We start from the raw sequence: 19788 nt of genomic DNA on the forward strand, positions 1-19788 counted from the left end.
GACCACATCAGTGAGGCTTGGGGTTTTTTGGAGGGTTGTTGGGCTTATTTTGCATCTCACTTGTGTGGCCCCAACTGACTTTTCTGTGGGTCAGTGACCCTTGACTCAAAAAAAGTTCCTTACCCCCGTCATAAATAAAGACAACGCTAAAACTTTTTGAGTTTGACATAATATTTTATTTAAAAATGAAGCCTGGCCAACAAGCCCCCAATTGGGTCCAAACCCCCATCTCACTGCAACATCATAACACGCCTGCATCACCTGACCCCAAATCTGAGCCTGTCATACACTGGAACCCCCTGTCCTGAGCCTCTTACTTCCCTAAACTCCTGCATCCCCACATCCTCGTCTTCTGCCACAACACTCCTGCACCATCCACACATCACAAATCTGTGTCCGGAGCCCATCATTCTCACAATCTCCTGAGCCCCTCACATATTCAACCCAAACTCCTGCACCCTCACATCCACAGGCCTGTGACATGCTCGGCAACCCAACCTTCCACCTGAGCCCAGCACTCCCTAGCCTGGAGCCCCCTCCCTGAGCCAGCATCCCCTTCTCCTGCATCCAAATTCCCTCCCAGAGCTTGCACTTCTCACCCCTTCCCACACCCAAATCCCTCATTCCCACCCCAGAGCCCGCACCTCCTGTCTCAACCCAGGGAGAGTGTATAAGGGCTGGGGATGGCAAGTGATGGAGAGGAGGGGAACAGAGCAATGAGGCCTCAAGAAAGGGGGTCGTGGGGAAGGAATGTGATTTTCATGCATTGGTGGGGATTTTCCCTCCCCCCCCCTTTTTTTTTTTTGCTTAACAAACCTAGGGGCTCCTTGAAATTCTGGAAAGCTGAAAAGGGTTCCTCGGCCAAATAAAATAGCGAAACACTGGCCTGGCCTAGCGCGTCCCCAATCCCCCCTCCCCTCTCTCCCGCAACGAGGCCCATCCAGCACTTGTATGCGGGGGAGGGCCCCGCTCTAGGCGCTGCTGCGCTCACTTCCCACGGCTGCAGCTACCACTTGGCGCTGCTGCTGCGCCGGGGCCCTGACATTTGCCGGCGGCCAGTGGCGGGATTGGACATGGCGGGGGGAGGGGCCTTGCAAACGAGTCTCCCTACAGCGCTCCCCCCGTGGCAGCCCCCGGAGAGCCGCGCGGCGAGGCCGTTCCACGGGCGGGAGGGTGGAGGCGACACAAGGCGCGCGGGGCTAACGGTCGAGATCGCGCCGCTGCAGCCTGTTCCGGCGCGCGCGCACGTCACACCCCTCTGCGCGGGGCGGGGTTTGGCACCTCCCCCCTTCCTTACCCCTCAGGGCCCCTCCCCCACTCCCGGCCCCGCTAACTAGGGGGTGGAGGCGACTTGTAAGCGCGTCTCCCCTGGCGGCAGGAAACTGCCCGACCCCAAGATGGCCACCGCGACACCCGGCAGGGCCAACTTCCGTGTCCTTCCCTCCTCCCCACCCCCTGTCCAATGGGAAAGGTGGGGGACTCTATGGTTCCGGGCGGAAGGTAGAGCGTCCTGATCAGGAGCGCGGCGCACGCCGGGATACCCTGCTATGCCCGCGAGTCCTCCGAGGCTGCGCCGCGCCGATATTCGCGTTTCGCCCAAGATGGTGGCGCTGGGCTCGGGGTGAGAGAGGCTCAGAGCGGGCCCTGCCCACCTCCCCGGCCGACCGCCGCCACTGCCAGACCCCCAGCCCGCCCCGCCGGCCTCGCCCGCCCTCCGGAGCCGCCGAGGCCGCAGCTCCCGTCCCCGCGGCGCAGCCCGGCCCGGCCCAGGCAGCAGCGGCGCCGCCTCCCCCGCCCCGAGAGCAGCGCGGGCCCCGCATGAGCCTGGGGGCAGCAGCTGCAGCGTCAGGCCCGCGCCGGGGAGCAGGCCGCAGCGCACAGGTGCGTAGCGGGGCGGGGGGAGGCGCGGCCCGGAGACGGGCGCCGCGGGGCCCAGGCCCGCGTGTCCCTGCTGGGGCAGTTTCGCTTTCGTCGCTGGGCTTTGCAGGGAGGCCTCCGCAGTCGGGGTGGGGCGGGGATGGGGCGGTCGGCGGGAGATGGGGCTCAGTGGTGGCCCCGAGGCCGGCGGGTGGGGGGGTAGAGTGCGGGGTGTCCGGGGGTACATGATGTAGGAGATCTCCCAAACATGGGGCTGCTGCTTTCTGACTGGGGACGGGGGGTGAAGTGGAAGCACGACCCAGTGCTTTGGGCAGTAGCTGGGGCGACTTCAGGGCCCTGCTCTGTCACCCACTTCCTGTGTGACCTTGGGCACGTCACTTAGCCTTGCTGGGTAAGTCTGTGCGGCCTTTTGGAACTGACCAGGAGCAAGCGTCCCAGCCCGGGAGCAACAGGCTTTGGATAGCAGGGCTTGTTCTGGTGCTTTAAAAACTGCTGCATAGACAGTGCTTAGAAGTTGTGGTGTGGGCTGAAGCTGGGTTTTTGACACCCTGGCCTCCACCCTGACCCCGGGCTTCACAGCATTGTCCACTCACCTACTTTCAGTCTGTGAACCCAGGCCATGAGGCTTTCTTCTGTGGGTTCCAGATTATAAAGAACTGAGACACAATCTTTAAAGTACAACTGCTAGAGCTATAGACAAACTTTATTAAATTGATCAGTTGTGTGTATGTAAACTATAAACACAAACCTTAAATGCTGATCTTGTTAAGGTTGTTACAGCTAAGGAAAGCTTTCCTATACTTTCTTAGTAATTTTGTCTTGAGGTTGTAAGCATCTTTGGGCTGGAAATGTGTTCTGGGCATCACTATGTGATCTGACACCTGTGTGTATGGACTTCAGTGGGCCTCTGTACACACACACACAGGCCTGCTAGAATCAATTTGCTGGATCTTAGTCTTATTGGTACAGGACATCAAACCTAAGGTATCTGTGGCGGGGGGAGTGGTGGAGGAACAGTTTTAGGGCAGAAATCTTGATGGGTTTTTTTATTGTATTTTATTGAGACGTGCCAAGCAGTTTTTGTGTGCTACCAGATAGAACAAGTAATATAATACATCATGTGAACTGAAAACACAAAAAAGCTGGGAAACAGAATCTGTATCTATTAAACCTATCATTTTATGATACTATGAAAATGTTTATTAGTGTGTGTGAACTGTAATCACATTTATCTTGTAACTTAAATCTCTCAAATGTTTGTATATGAAATTAATTTGAATGACTTTCCAAAATAACTTCCATCATATTGACTTATCTGAATATGCAGATTTTAATTATTTCTAATTCTTGTCACTTTTATTTGCACATTTCTGTCAGAATAACTCTAGTTTTGTGCCAACTGTTCTAATATTAAACCACTCTTAAAACAATTGATAATGATATCATAAGGTAATCTAGTGCACTACTCATCACAGTGGAGTTTAAAAGAAGATATTTGTTCTGTCTACATTTCTGTTTTCCATCACTACAGTATTAATACCTCCCAAAAAATTTAAAATTAAAATGCATAAGAATGGTAATACTGGCTTACACCAGTTATCCATCTAGCCCAGTATCCTATCTTTTAACAGTGACCAGTGTTCAGGTGCTTCAGAGGGCATGAACAGAATACAGGTGTCCCCCAACTTGTGACACAGTCAATTCCCGGGGAAGTGTCACAAGTCGGGGGCATCATAACTCAAACCCTCATTTGCGATAGGTGCTGTGTGCCATCGTAAACGAGGGGCTGAGGACAGACCTCTGGGATTTTCAGCCCCCTCCACTCTTACAACCATTTTTATAAGTACAGGGGTTATAACTTGGGCGGTCGCAACTTGGGGGTTTCCTGTAGATAATCAAGTGATCCATTTGATGTCTTCTGTTCCCAGCTTCTGGCAAACAGGCTAGAGCCATTTAAGGGCATGATATGCATACCTGCTCAGCCATTGAAGGACCTCTCCATGAAATTATCTTGTTCTTTTTTGAATTTTGTTTTATTCCTGGCTTTCAAAATCGTTTGGCAGAGAATTCCACAGATTAACTGTGTTGTGTGAAGAAATCCTTCCTTTTGTTTGTTTTGAACCTGTGCCTCTTAATTTCATTTGGTGACCCCTAACTCTTGTGTTATGAGGAGTAAATAATACTTTCTTATTTATGTTCTCCACGGCAATTTTATAGACCTCTATTGTATCCCGCCTTAGCTATCTCTTTTTCAAGTTGAAAAGTACCAGTCTTATTTTTTTTTCTTTATGTAGAAGCCCTTCAATTACCCTAATAATCTTCGTTGCCATTTAGGGGTGTGAATGATGAACTGGTATGCATCACTGTTAAGTATCATCATCGCGGTTAACTGCTGGGGGCTGGAACAGCCTTCTCCCACCCTCCACAGGAGGCTGCTCCAGCCCAGAGGGGCCCATTGTGGGTGGAGGGCGCACTAGCCCGGTCGGAGCAGCCTCTGTCCTCATCTGGCCTAGCTCAGCAGCCCCTGGGTGGTGGGGCCCCCCTACTTGCCTCCATGTAATCAAGTTAACCAGTTCAACTTAACTTTTAACTGATTAAACGGAATTTTACATCCTTATTGGCCTTTTCCAATTCCAATATATATTTTGAGATCTGGTGAGTATACATGTATGCAGTATTGAAGATGTGAGCATGTTGTGGACTTCTATAGTGACAATGATATTTCCATTCTTTTTATTTATCCCTTTCCCAATGATTTGCAATATTAGCTTTTTTGACTTTTACTAATGTTTAAGTAAAAATATTAATCTTCAGTTCTTACAATTTGAAAAATAGTTTTATTTGCTTGTAACTTATTTTTTGTTTCGATTTTAATGTGAGGGTATATGTGCTTCTGTATCTGAGAAAAGGCGTTATTGAAGGAAATGTAGGTTGAAGAAATTAGTTGGATACAGTAAAAGCTGTGTTATCCTGCCCCAAATCATCTGGAAAGTTCTATAAAACTAACATTTCTGATCTTCATTGAAAGTCCCATTGGCGTGGGGCCAGAAAATTCCCTACCTCACTCCGTGTGGCTACCCAGAAGTGGTGACCTGTCCCTGCTTCTCTTATGTGAAAAAATGGCCATGGAGGCTCTGTGCACTACCCAAGTGCTGGCTCTGCAGCTCCTGTTGTCCAGGAAATGCATCTGATGAGAGCTGTGGAGACAGCAACTGCAGGCAGAAGCAGCATGTGCAGAGCCGCATAGCTATGCATCTGCCTAGAAGTAGCAGGGGCGCGTTGCCACTTGCGGGGAGCACAACCTGAATCTAGGTCTGTAAAATCTCATTTAATTGGTTAATCCATTAGATGTAATGATTATCTGGTTAATCAATTAAAGGGAAGGTCATTATTTTGATTAACCCTTCCTAGATCTGGCACTGAAACCCCTCCTGTGTCCTAATGCCCTGCCCTGAACCCCCCCCCCCCCTCCCCCCCAGCTAGACCTGCTTTTCAAGCCCAAACCCTGCATCCTCTTCTGCACTGCTTGGCCCTAGCCTGGAGCCTCCTCCTGCATCCTCAACTTCTCATCTCTGGCCTACCCCATAGCTCATACCCCCCCCCCCCCACCCAGCTGGAACTCTCACCCAGTCCCACACCTAACTTTTCCCCAGCCAAGATTCCCCTTGTTTTTGGCTTTACCCCAGAGTTCTCAGTCTCAGCCCAGAGCCTGGAGCCCCTACCACAATCCTAATTCTGACCACAATCCTAATTCTAACCACAATATTTGACTTCTCAGCACCCCGCCCACCTCCCCCCCCCTCCCCCCCCCCCCCCCCCCCCGCAAATCCTCCAACATGTTGGATAACAAAGACTTTATTGTATTTAGCTCTGAAACTGGTGAGGACCGTGGTCATTATTACTTTTTGTGCGAGTGAATTCCATTGGATAAATCTAGATCCTGTAGAAATTCCAGCATTGTACCTCTTTCCTTTAAAAATGCACACCAGTTTGTTTATAACTCATTCTACATATTACTGCAGTTACTTAAAGACAAATGTCAGCGATGTTCCCTGTGATTGGCAGCTAAAAACTATAAAAACTAACTAATTAATGGGGATGTAAAAATGTGTTTAAAAATGTAACCATGTAATTGCTGAAAATCATACCAGTTACACAGTTACATGCACTGTGGGCTCTGCAGTAGGGATATTAGTTACCAATTAATTTAATAATCATGTAACTGCATCAAATCTTGGTGGTCGCACAATTATTTGATAGTCCCTTGGGGGTGGGGATAGTAGCCTGGGTACTTTTGGCTCCACTCGTGGGGAGCCCCCTGTCACTTCGCATTGCTGCCAATGATACAATATTACAGAACTTTGTAGCCAAGATAGATGTTTCTGAATTGAAGCTACACTTTTTGCATGCAACTTCTTAAAGTAGAATTTTGGTTGATTTCAGAAGCTATACAATAAGGATATGATAGTGTAACCATCTACAGTAAACTTCCGATAATCCGGCACCTTTAGGACCCAGGGGGTGCCGGATTATCAGATATGCCGGACTATCAGAAGGGGGGGCTATGAGGGGTCTGGAGTGGGGTGGGAGGGGATGCCACCCCAGACCCCTCAAAGCCCCCCCTTACAGTAGTCCGGCTCTGCCCCAGGCGTCCCTGATTCAGCCGCTGCTGGTCAGTTTCAGCAGCAGCTGAATCGGGGATGCCTGCAATAGAGCAGCTAGGGTGCTGCCGGGTTGGTCCCGCAGCGCCGAGGGGCAGCGCTATGGCACCAACCCAGCAGCACTCCAGCTGCTCTTGGGGACGCCTGGGGCAGAGCAGCTGGAGTGCTGCCGGGTTGGTCCCGCAGCGCCGAGGGGCGGCGCTACGAGACCAACCCCGCAGTACCTCAGCTGCTCTGCTCCAGGCATCCGGATTCAGCCTGCTGGTGAAACTGACGCTGCTGGTCAGTTTCAGCAGTGGCTGAATCCCAACTCCTGGGGCAAAGCAGCTGGGGTGCTGCCGGGTTGGTCTTGTAGCGCCGCCCCTCGGCGCTGCGGGACCAACCCGGCAGCACCCCAGCTGCTCTGCCCCAGGCATCCCCAAGAGCAGCTGGGTTGCTGCCGGGTTGGTCCCGCAGCCCAGAGGGGCAGCGCTACGAGACCAACCCCGCAGCACCCCAGCTGCTCTGCTCCCGGCTTCCCCGATTCAGCTGCTGGTCAGTTTCAGCAGCAGCTGAATGGGGGAAGCCTGTCCGGCTGCCCCAGCACTTCCGGGTTCCTGATGGTGCCGGACCATCAGGAGTCCCGGAGCATTGGATGCCGGACTAATGGAGTTTTACTGTACATGTTTAACTGATGAAACTGGTTAACCTTCAAGGTTACATGCTGGCTCCCAGTATGTGCACACCAGCTCCCAGGAAGCCGCCTACCTTCCTCCCCCCACCATGCTGACTCTGTATCAGAAGCAGTAAAGGGAGGGAGGCCGGGTGGGATCCCCCCCATCCCTGTGTGTAACAGCTGAAAATTTCAGCAGTTACATATTTACTTGATTAAACACATTTGAACATCCCTACTATACAGTTGAACCCTTTAAATAAACCATGCTCACTTGGAAAAAGTTAGAAAGCATGATGGTGATGTTATTGCAAAATCTTAATGGGCTTATCTGCCCTATGATACCTTCTAAATTTTCACACCATAACTACCACCAATCCCTGATAGTTGTACTAACATAGACGGGTTATTTGAATTTTAACTAACACCACGTCAACTAAACCAATATACCACTGTTGCATTTTCAGTCCATAGACTCTGAAAAGCTGTGCATCTTGTATATGGCTAACATTTTTCAGCTTCATTTTTTGTAATAAATAATAGAGGAAAACTATTGTTCACTTATTTACTCTAGAAAAGTTTTCTTACCTGTTAATTTACACATCTCACAAAACCTGCTGTAGACATCAATGTATCACTGTAAGAAGTATTTAATAGCTTAATTTTTACTATTTAATAATCTGCCAATTTAAGTGTTGATTTACAAATGCATCATGACACGATAGGTGGGATATTTTAATCCTGTATTCTTGCTTCAGCAACTTCAATAATCCTTTGGATATGACACTTGTAATGGTTGATAAAATATTATTTGAATGTAAAAAAATCAAGAAGTCTGGTTGATGTGCAACCACACCTTTTCTGCATTGCAAATGTATTTTCTCATCTATTTACCTATTTGTAAAATAGGTGTATACTTATATAACTTATTGAGGTATTCTGAGATATTATGTACATTACTTTGACATCTGCCATAAAAAGCAGTTTACAGTACATAAACTATTTGTGTTAAAGCATACACAAACTATAGCTGTACTTTTCTTCTTTCTCTCCTATCTCTCAAAAATATTATCAGTGAAAGCTGAAGATATTCAGAACTCATGGGATTGGGTCAGTGTAATAAATTAAGCTCAGAATGAATTAACACACAAATTCTCATGAAGGAATAAGTCCTTCCTACAGCTGGTGGTGATAATCGGGTCCACTTGTAGTTCCCTCTTAGTAGATTATTCATGTAAGCCAGGGCTACTCAACATGGAGCCACAGCCTAAGTGTGGCCCATGGCCCACGGTGCAGTTTGGGTTTATGCAGGGCTCAACAAGCAGCCCACGGGTGGGACCCTTTGAACATGGCCTCCAATGGAAACACGCTCCTCAATGGCAAGTCAATATAATGATCTTCCATTGATACGCATTTTAGTAGTTAAATTCCTGGACGGTCATTGTTCATTAAAAGTGCTGTCATAGGTGGAAATCGGGTAAATATTGCATTTTATTACTATCAGCAGAACAGACTTAAATGAGGTGTGTTCTGTAGTCTTGCTTTAATCTTTGTATTCATGCCTGTCAGTGTGGTGAAAGAAGCTATTTGCGCATATATATATATATATATATATATATATATATATATATATATATATATATATATATATATATATATAAAATTTGCAAGTATATGCAACCACACTTAAGTTGCGGTCCTCGGCATCTGCTGTATCATTGTGGCCCCTGGAGCTTCCAAATTGAGTAGCCCTGATGTAAGTAACCTGCAACAACTTTGACATAGAGCCCATGAGCCCAGAGAACAAGTACTTGTACTACTTTGGTGTGTGGTATTCCTTGGGTTATCCTTTCTGCTTTTGTCTTGCATATAATGAAACTGCCTGTGCACTATAAGGGCTTAATTTTCAGAGGTGTTGGGCATTAGCATTTCTCTCTGATGTTAATTGGACTTGCTGTTGCATGTCTTTTGATTTCCTTTCCACCACCTCTCTACAAATGAATGGAAAAGTGGTTCCACTGATGCTCCTTTGTCTCCCAGTCTTTCATGAAGTAGGGATTTGGCATCTTATACACACATACTTGGGACAGGAAAGTGACATAAGATATGGTGATATTCAAACTGGTTACTTTGAGTGGGTGCTCTATAACAAAGGAGACAGTGCAACGTCTCTGTAGGGGGTTGAACATGAGAAAGTTTAGGTGTTCAGTTTTTCTCATAGGTATGAAACAGGCCCACCCTTCTCTCCAGGAATATTCATGCATGTAGTAGCTAGATCTCCAGAGGCATTTAGGGAAAACTGCCAGTACTTTACTGTATGTCTACACTGCAGTAAAACACTCCTGTGTCTGCTGATATGCGCTCACAGATCTCAAGTTGCAAGGTTGTAAAATTGCATTGTAGCCCTTCAGGATTGGGCTAGAATCAGGCTTCTGAGGTTCCAGACCAATCTCAAATACAGGCAGTCCCCGGGTTACATGGATCCGACTTACATCAGATCCCTACTTACAAACGGGGTGTGGCAACCCCGCACTAGTTGCTTCCCCCCCCACAGACCAGGGAGATAGGAAGCTAGCACCCCCCCACCCCCCCAGCAGACCAGGGAGACAAGGAGCGGCTTTTCTCAGCAGACACCTCAGCTTGAGAATAAAGGACTGAGGGAAGTGAGGTGTGGGAGAATAAAACTGAGCTCTGGAGAAATGTTTGGCTAGAGTTTCCCCTACAATATGTACCAGTTCCGACTTACATACAAATTCAACTTAAGAACAAACCTACAGTCCCTATCTTGTACGTAACCCGGGGACTGCCTGTATCTACACTGCAGTTTAATTGCCCTGCAGCCTGATACCTCGAAGCCACAGCAGCTGTCAGTGGCCAGCTGCAGGTGTTTCATTTTAGTGCAGAGAGACCCTTAAAGTTTAATGTCTCTTCTGGCTGCTACTTTGTGCTGTCATGGATGAGATGTTTCCAAGATCTACCTCCTAACTCTGCAATAAGGGAGAAGCATTAGACAAGGACCATTGCACTCTAATGTTAACTGGAATTTTCTTGAAGGAAAAAATTCCAAACGATCAATGAGATCCTGAAGAGAGGAATTTTGCTTTCATTACCAGCTTGAGGAGGTAGTCAAAAGTAGTAAACATATGTCTGGTATTGTGTAGGTAAGAGATTAAATGAAATAAAAATAACTTCACTTTTTTAGGGAAGATGACAGTACTGAACATGGAGAGAACAGATTTGAAATAGAGGAAGCTTGCAGATTCCTTAGACTGCGGCATGGAAACAGGATTGAAGGAAGCAAATGTGAGAAATAAGCCAGGGTTGAGATTTAATAGTAATCAAGATAGAAAAGGTTCTATTGCTACCTTTACTTCTATGCTGCTGCTGATGATGATCATGCTCCCTTCACAGCAGAGCATCAGGAAAATGGTGGCTTCCTGTCTGGGACCCCAGCTCTGAAGGTAGCCCCCAGCCAGAAATAAGGGTGAAAATTACCATATGCCATCTATACTTCTCCACTGCTGCATGTAGATCTGGGCCCTCAGGCAACAGCTGCCACTTCCCAACCACCCAGCTCTGAATGCAGCACAGAAGTAAGGGTGTTAATATCACAAGTCCCCTAAAATAACCTTGGGAGGGCCCCAGCATCTCCCTTTTGCATTGGGACCTCTAATTTGAAACACTGGTCTACCCCATGAAATCTGTATACGATAGGATAAAAGCACACACAAGACCAGATTTTAGGCTCCATGACAAGTATATTTCAGGGCCGTGAATTTGGTAGGGCCCTACTTGTATAAATTAATAGATCTGTAGATGCGAGTATATTAATTAATTTTGACACGTGGGGAGAGGAAGACTTTCATGTAAAGAGGAGGGGGACAGATTGTGGAGCAGGGAATAAAGGATAAAATGGCTTATTAATTAAATTATAATAAAATGAAACAGTAGTTTAAGAGAATAGATTCATTAGAATGAAGAAAAATATGTTCCAGGAAGTAGTGATCTGCTTCTGTTTTAGGCTCCCCTAAGACATTCTCCCAAACTAATTCTAAAAAAGCATTTCATATCAACTGGAGGAAAAGGCCAGTTGATTAAATATAAATGCCTCCTTTTTAACCATCGTTATGTAGGAATGAGGAGGTAAGTTGTCACTGTGTTTGACTTTTTATTTTTAAAAGTTGAGCATGCTTCCTCTTATCACTTTTACAAATCCCCTGGTTGGAAGAAACTAGAGATGGTGTCAGCTACTTCAGTTTTTTTCTGCTACCTTTCTTCCCCTTTTCCACCGCCTTTTGCAGAATTGTGGAGAACCCAGAGGAAGAGCTACAATTGCTCAGCTGAGTAGAACTATGTAGGGGGTGTTTTTGAATCCTCACCTCAGCAGCTGAGGCAAGAGGAGTGAGCCACCCACTTCTTTGAAGTATCCTGCTGCCTTTTTTATTTATTTATTTATTTATTTATTTTTAGGGGTTGGGGGAACTGTGTTTAAGAGAAACTTCTGAAACTAATCTGAACAGAAGACTTGGGCTTTCCTTGGTAGGTGAAAGAGACTTTATAGCCTTGATGTGTGCATTTGTTGTTGGGGGTGTTAGGTACATGATTATTTAATTACACTATAACAGCATGAAACTTTGGTCATTATACAACTATTCAATAGTCCTTGAAGGTGGGGCTGGAAGCCAGTGCACTCTGGCCCCGCTCCCAGGGAGCCTCCTGCAACTCTGCACTGTTGCCTGTCTATCAGAGGCAGCAGTGTGGGGTGGCGGGCAGATACACTTCATGAGGGGAGCTGGTTTAAAAAAAACAGCCTCCCACCTGCCATCCTACACTGCTACCTCTGGTAGAAGGGTAGAGGCAGCCTCTGTCCACAGGTGGTCCAAGCTCCCTGCAGACAAGGCTTATCCACAGCAGCAGTCCCTGTCCACGGGGAGCTCGCGACCCCCCCCATGGAGAGGAGGAAGAGCCCCAGGCCCACCATGGATACCTTACTCCCTCCCTCCGCCCTGCACTGCTGCCTCTAATAGGAGGAGGCAGCGAGGGCGGGGAGAGAAAGTGCCGGAGAGTCTATGGAGCCGGCACACACTGAGAGTAAGCTTAAAAGTTGGCTCCCCACGTGTATTGGCTCCCACATGCCCCCCTCACCCTCTGTACTGCTGCCTCTGTCAGATGCAGAGGTAGCGGGGGTTGAGGGTGGGAAATGCATGTACAGTAAACTTCCGATAATCTGGCACCTTTAGGACCCAGGGGGTGCCGGATTATCAGATATGACGGACTATCGGAAGGTGGGGCTATGAGGAATCTAGGGTGGTATGGGGGGAATGCCACCCCAGACCCCTCATAGCCCTCCCTTCCGATAGTCTGGCTCTGCCCCAGGCGTCCCCGATTCAGCCGCTGCTGGTCAGTTTCAGCAGCAGCTGAATCGGGGTGCCTGTGGCAGAGCAGGTGGGGTGCTGCCGGGTTGGTCCGGTAGCGCCGCCCCTTGGTGTGGCAAGACCAACCCGGCAGCACCCCAGTTGTTCTTGGGGATGCCTGGGGCAGAGCAGCTAGGGTGGTCCCGCAGCGCCAAGGGCCGGTGATACCGGACCAATCTGGCAGCACCCCAGCTGCTCTGCCCCCGCGTCCCCAAGTCAGCCACTGCTGAAACTGACCAGTGGCTGACTCCGGGAAGCCCGGGGCAGAGCAGCTCTGCCTTGGGCTTCCCAGAGTCAGCTGCTGGTCAGTTTCAGCGGTGGCTGAATCGGGGAGAGCTGAGGTGCTGCCGAGTTGGTCCCGCAGCGCCGAGGGGCAGCGCTACGGGCCCTACCGGCAGCACTCCAGTTGCTCTGCCCTCAGCTTCCCCGATTCAGCTGCTGGTCAGTTTCAGCAGTGGCTGAATCGGGGAAGCCGGGGGCAGAGCAGCTCCAATGGTCCAGCTGCCCGGAACACTTCCGGGTTCCTGATGGTGCTGGACCATCAGGCGTGCCGGACCATCAGGTGCCGGACCAATGGAGTTTTACTGTAGTTGACAGGATTAACTGATAAACCCAGGTTTATTGGTTAATCGTGTAGATGTCTACACATTGACATCCCTGTTTGCTGTCTCATAGCTACGTGAATTGTATCTAGCAAAGCAGTAAATTAAGCTTCCAAGCTTGTCATTTGAAGGTGGTCTGTAGGGTTTCTTTGTGGACTAGAACTGAGGAGTCAGATACAAAGTGATCTCTTTGTAAAAGTGTTCACCCACCAGTAATATGGTGTGTCTGTCTTTGAGTTGTTTGGGGCAAAAAGATAAGGGAAACTCTACAATCTCATCTTCAACAGACCCAGTCCTGAGACCTTCTACATGTTTCCTAAGATACATAAACAAGGGAACCCAAAAAGACTTCCCATATCTGGCCACAGCACTTACTAAAGGAGTATTAGAACTCCTATCCTTAAACCGCTCACCAGACAAAGGGCCAGATTCCACCAGAACACAATCAACTTTCTTTGAAAACTGCAACATTAACATCTTCCATCAGAACACCATCCTTGCCACCATGTGTGTCACTTCTCTGTAACCAACATCCCTCACAATGACAGCATCATTACCTGCCTCAAATACTTACAAGATATAATGGACAACCATAAGATATCCACAACAAACTCCTCTCCAAACTTATACTCCTCTCCAAACTCATACATTTCATCTTCACCTGTAACAGTTTTACATTCATCCTCTGAACAGACAACCTAAACTTCGTCATAGATTCCCACCACCGCTTCAATAAGCACCACCCATTAAACTCTCAAAACACTCCCACATGAGCATCAACTTCCTTTGCAACTTAATCAGCTTCAATAATGGAATACAACAAAGACCCCATGAATCACCACACCTTCTTTCACAGGTCCAGTAATCCTTCAAATGCATCAACAAATCTGTTTGACTGCTAGGGGCTCATGTGTCATAGAATATGCTCTAAGAAGAAAGTCTGGTATATACTCCTTAACACCACCTTCACCAAACAAGAATGCTGCACCGGAGAAGTAGATCACATCACGGAATGTGTCACCCAAATATCATGCGTGATCTTTCTTCAGTGCAGAAATAAAAAGCACTCTGGCTATACCCATCTGGTTATCACCTACCAACCCACTGTGGAATCATGTGGCATACTGTCAAATAGATACAACTTGTACGCAATGGGTACAACATTCTGAAAAAATCTTTCCTGAACTTCCTCTTCTAAGCTTCAAACAACCCCCAGTCACTCCAAATTTATCACACAGGGCTCACCAACTGAGGCACAAAACCTTGCCAGAACATCAGTTGCAAAACCTATGGAAATATGTGGATATTTCTCCACTGCTACAACAGTTATTGCTTAACATAACTCACCTTTCAAGATGCATTGGTTCTAAACATACCTATCACAGCCTCATCCAATGCACTAAATGATCCAGTAAAAACTACTTGGATGAAACTAGACAATCACTATGTGCTCAAAGGAACTCTTACAGAGTAATCACTTTGTGAAAAGTTCTCTAGATCTGACCTCTCAGTCCTCAGCGTAAAAAAGCAAACACTCCAAAAGACAAATCTGAAGTTATGAATTTAAGCTTTCAACAGACATTAAAAAATCATGAACTGAATAGAAACTCAGGATTTATGGCTTTCTATAACCCACTTGATTTCCATACTTCCCCCCCCCCCCCCCCGACCCCCAACCCTGCATTCCTTCACAAGTGACTGGAGAAGTGTTAGCAAGCTACTTCCTTGTATGATCCCTTGAAATAAGCAATCTGTTTCACCTTATATTTAGCTGTGATGCTCTTGATTTCCTTTCTCCACTACAAACTTATATAGACTCAAGTTACATTGATACATGGACACCAAAGTTAGCCATCACTTGTGCATGTACATACTTGGCTTCTGTCAGCAGTGTGCATATTCACCAAGTGTGCTTGTATCACTGTCAAGTGCAATGCATGATGGATAGGCATATCATTGCACAACTCACCACCATTAAGTGCATAACATTTCTGGAAGTTTTGGCAATGCATGATGGAGCCAAATGACTTGCATGGGATGACTGGTAGCATGACTCAGATTTCCAGTTTGCAGCTGCATCCATTCCATAATATTAGCCTACTATTCTTACTTTTTTTTTTTACCAAATTCCACAAACTCATGAAGTCCTCCTGGCTGTTTGCCATCTCTGAAAGAATCATGGAGTTTTTCACAGCTCTGTGCTATTGTCATGACTATTAAAAGCACAGGGCGCACAATCCTGGAGCACCACAAGGAAAAACAAATGAATAGGGAACAGCCTTCCTTGGAGGCTAGATGACTGTGGGACAACATAGGAATGCAGGAGCACGATTATAAAAAGGCAAAGGCACAAAATGAGCTCAAACTACCTACGGGAATAAAGGGAAACAAGAAGAATTTTTATAAATACATTAGAAGCAAGAGGAAGACCAAGGACAGGGTAGGCCTACTGGTCAGTGAGGAGGGAGAAACAGTAACAGGAAACTTGGAAATGGCAGAGATGCTTAATGACTTCTTTGTTTCAGTCTTCACCGAGAAGTCTGAAGGAATGCCTAACATAGTGAATGCTAGTGGGAAGGGGGGAGGTTTAGAAGATAAAATAAAAAAAGAACAAGTTAAAAATCACCTAGAAAAGTTAGATGCCTGCAAGTCACCAGGGCCTGATGAAATGCATCCTAGAATACTCAAGAAGGTGATAGAGGAGGTATCTGAGCCTCTAGCTATCATCTTTGTAAAATCATGGGACACGAGAGATTCCAGAAGACTGGAAAAGGGGAAATATATAGTGCCCATTTATAAAAAGGGAAATAAGAACAACCCAGGAAACTACAGACCAGTTAGTTTAACCTTTGTGCCAGGAAAGATAATGGAGCAAGTAATTAAGGAAATCGTCTGTAAACACTTGGAAGGTGGCAAGATGATAGGGAAGAGCCAGCATGGATTTGTAAAGAATAAATCGAGTCAAACCAATCTGATAGCTTTCTTTGATAGGATAACGAGTCTTGTGGATAAGGGAGAAGCGGTGGATGTGGTATACCTAGACTTTAGTAAGGCATTTGATACGGTCTCACATGATATTCTTATCAATAAACTAGGCAAATACAACTTAGATGGGGCTACTATAAGGTGGGTGCATAACTGGCTGGATAACCATGCTCAGAGAGTAGTTATTAATGGTTCACAATCCTACTGGAAAGGTATAACAAGTGGGGTTCCACAGGGATCTGTTTTTGGGACCAAAATACAGGGCTATGTAGCACTTTAAAGACTAACAAGATGGTTTATTAGATGATGAGCTTTCGTGGGCCAGACCCACTTCCTCAGATCAAATAGTGGAAGAAAATAGTCACAACCATATATACCAAAGGATACAATTAAAAAAATGAACAGGCATTTTTGAGACCGGCTCTGTTCAATATCTTCATCAACGATTTAGATATTGGCATAGAAAGTACGCTTAAGTTTGCAGATGATACCAAGCTGGGAGGGGTTGCAACTGCTCTGGAGGATAGGGTCATAATTCAAAATGATCTGCACAAATTAGAGAAATGGTCTGAGGTAAACAGCATGAAGATTAATAAAGACAAATGTAAAGTGCTCCACTTAGGACGGAACAATCAGTTTCACACATACCGAATGGGAAGCGACTGTCTAGGAAGGAGTACGGCAGAAAGGGATGTGGGGTTATAGTTGGACCACAAGCTGAATGAGAGTCAGCAGTGTAATGCTGTTGCAGAAAAAAGCAAACATGATTCTGGGATGTATTAACAGGTATGTTGTGAGCAAGACATGAAGTCATTCTTCTGCTCTACTCTGCTCTGGTTAGTTGGAGTATTGTGTCCAATTCTGGGCACCGCATTTCAAGAAAGATGTGGAGAAATTGGAGAGGGTCTGGAAAAGAGCAACAAGAATGATTAAAGGTCTAGAGAACATGACCTATGAGGGAAGGCTGAAAGAACTGGGTTTGTTTAGTTTAGAAAAGAGAAAACTGAGGGGAGACATGATAGCCGTTTTCAGGTATCTAAAAGGGTGTCATAAGGAGGAGGGAGAAAACTTGTTCATCTTGGCCTCTGAGGATAGAACAAGAAGCAATGGGCTTAAACTGCAGCAAGGGAGGTTTAGGTTGGACATTAGGAAAAAGTTCCTGTCAGGGTAGTTAAAAACTGGAATAAATTGGCTAGGGAGGTTGTGGAATCCCCATCTCTGGAGATATTTAAGAGTAGGTTAGATAACTGTCTATCAGGGATGGTCTAGACAGTATTTGGTCCTGCCACGAGGGCAGGGGACTGGACTTGATGACCTTTTGAGGTCCCTTCCAGTCCTAGTATTCTATGATTCTATAGCGAGAACCAATTAAAGGTTGTTGGAGATCACAGAGCAACTCTAGACAGTGAAGCACTGCTTCTGGGCCTGAGAAACACACTGACAGGTGGAATGGCAATCATAATGCTGGTTTGGTATGATGCGCAGCAGCTTCAGAATTTTTGGATGCACAAGGCCACATTTCTAGGTCTGCACTGAGCTCATCTCAGAATACAGGGACACCAAAATGAGAGTTCCACTAGTAGTAGAGAAGTAAGTTGTGATCACACTGTGGAAATGTGCAATTCTAGTTTGCTACTGGGGAGTCAGAACATTGCCTGCAAGGGCAGTTGCAAGTGTGCATGGGTAGTAATCAACTCCAGCTATGCAAGAATGTGACTCGGGGCTACTTGCAAGGCATAGTTGATGGATTTGTAGCACTGGTGTTCCCAACTGCAGTGTAGAGAGAGAGATGGTGCCCACCTCCCGGTTTTGCCACCAGACCACCTTTCTACTGAGTACTTCAACAAAAAGGGCTATTTTACTATGATTATGCAATCCATTGGTAGATCACTGGGGATGCTTTACAGGCGCCAAGTTGGGCTGGTCAGAAAAGATACAAAACATCTTTAAGAACATAGGACTCTTCAGAAACTACAAGCAGGGACTTTTTTTTCCTGACCAGAAGATTTTGAGTACCGTATTTTCCGGCGTATAGGGCGACTGGGTGTATAAGACGACCCCCTATCTTTTTAATTAAAAGATAGGGTTTCATCTTATACCCCAGCGCCCCTCCGCCTCCTTTGCTCCCGGTGTCCCTGGTCTGCTGGAGATGGTCCCCAGCAGACCAGAGGCACCGGGAGCAAAGCCGCCAGGAGCGCCTGGGCTGCCCCCCCCCCCCCCTCCCGCCGGAGCCCCTCCGCGGCTTTGAAAGCCTCGGGGGAAGCCGGCAGGGGGGCATCCCAGGCGCGCATGGGCTGCCCCCCCGCCGGAGCCCCTCCGCGGCTTTGAAAGCCTCGGGGGAAGCTGGCGGGGGGGGCATCCCAGGCGCGCATGGGCTGCCCCCCCGCCGGAGCCCCTCCGCGCCGCTTCCCCCGCTTCAAAGCCGCGGAGGGGCTCCGGCAGGGGGGCAGCCCATGCGCGCCTGGGATGCCCCGCCGCCGGCTTCCCCCGAGGCTTTCAAAGCCGCGGAGGGGCTCCGGCGGGGGGGCAGCCCATGCGCGCCTGGGATGCCCCCCCGCCGGCTTCCCCCGAGGCTTTCAAAGCCGCGGAGGGGCTCCGGCGGGGGGGCAGCCCATGCGCGCCTGGGATGCCCCGCCGCCGGCTTCCCCCGAGGCTTTCAAAGCCGCGGAGGGGCTCCGGCGGCGGGGCATCCGGCGTACAAGACGACCCCCGATTTTTGGGGGATGTTTTTTAACATCAGAGGTCGTCTTGTACGCCGGAATATACGGTAGATAAAAATGTTGAAATGCCTTTAGTGATCGTGTGAGGGATTCAGCCTTCCCTGGCACATGAAGTCAAAATACCTGCCACCTTGACAACATCAAAGAAACAATTTCAGCTATCAACTCAGCAGATGAAGAATGATGGTTGAATGTGCTTTTAGTCATCTGAATGGTCACTGGCTTCATTACTCAGAAGATTGGACTCCCAGTGATATTTCAGAGCTGCTGTATCCTTCATAATATATGTGAAACAAGGGGGGGACTTTCCCCCAGAATAGAGGTGGAAATGCTGTCTGCTGTGTTTTAACACCCAGTTAATAGGCTATTAGAAGAACTCAACATAGAGCTGTACTGTTCCAGGAGGCTTTGAAAGACAGTAAGCCAGAGTAGTGTGTGGTGTACTATGCCTCGCCTGGCCCTGCTCTTTCTGTGGCTTGATAAGGATCATGTGGTGACTGTTATACATATAGGAATATAATGTTTCATGCACCTATTTTGTTTCATGTGATCCTGTGAGTGGTAAGTTTTCTGGTATGAACTGCTTTTCCACCAGAACAATTCAGTCAGTCCAAGAGAAAGCAGGTGGATTTTAACCATTTACTGAAACTACAATAGAAGTAAGTACAGTCTCATTGCCTGTTGAGTGGTCCAGTGAGACATAGGAGTTGCAGGCAGATGTACCATTTTTGCTATTTAGAGTTTGTCACCACTCCACCACACAGAAGCTTTTAACACTTCCCTATATAACCAGTGGGGAGGGGGGGATCCACTCTCAAGTATCACAGAGCTGGAAGAGACCTTAGAAGGCCATCAAGGCCAGTCCCCTGCCCAAGC

General features: G+C 47.4%; 1 protein-coding gene across 5 annotated transcripts in view; it reads left to right on the forward strand.

Annotated features, from left to right (window-relative positions):
• Positions 1-1508: 1508 nt before the first annotated feature.
• Positions 1509-19788, forward strand: part of UBE3A (ubiquitin protein ligase E3A) — a 90494-nt gene continuing 72214 nt past the window's right edge. For all 5 annotated transcript variants that reach the window (XM_075916491.2, XM_075916509.2, XM_075916485.2 and 2 more), the window contains exon 1: positions 1509-1881. The gene's annotated coding sequence lies outside the window, so the exon portion shown is untranslated. The remainder of the gene's footprint in view (positions 1882-19788) is intronic.

This window comes from Pelodiscus sinensis, chromosome 1 (genome assembly GCF_052426305.1).
Source record: "Pelodiscus sinensis isolate ZL-2025 chromosome 1, ASM5242630v1, whole genome shotgun sequence".
NCBI lineage: Eukaryota > Metazoa > Chordata > Testudines > Trionychidae > Pelodiscus > Pelodiscus sinensis.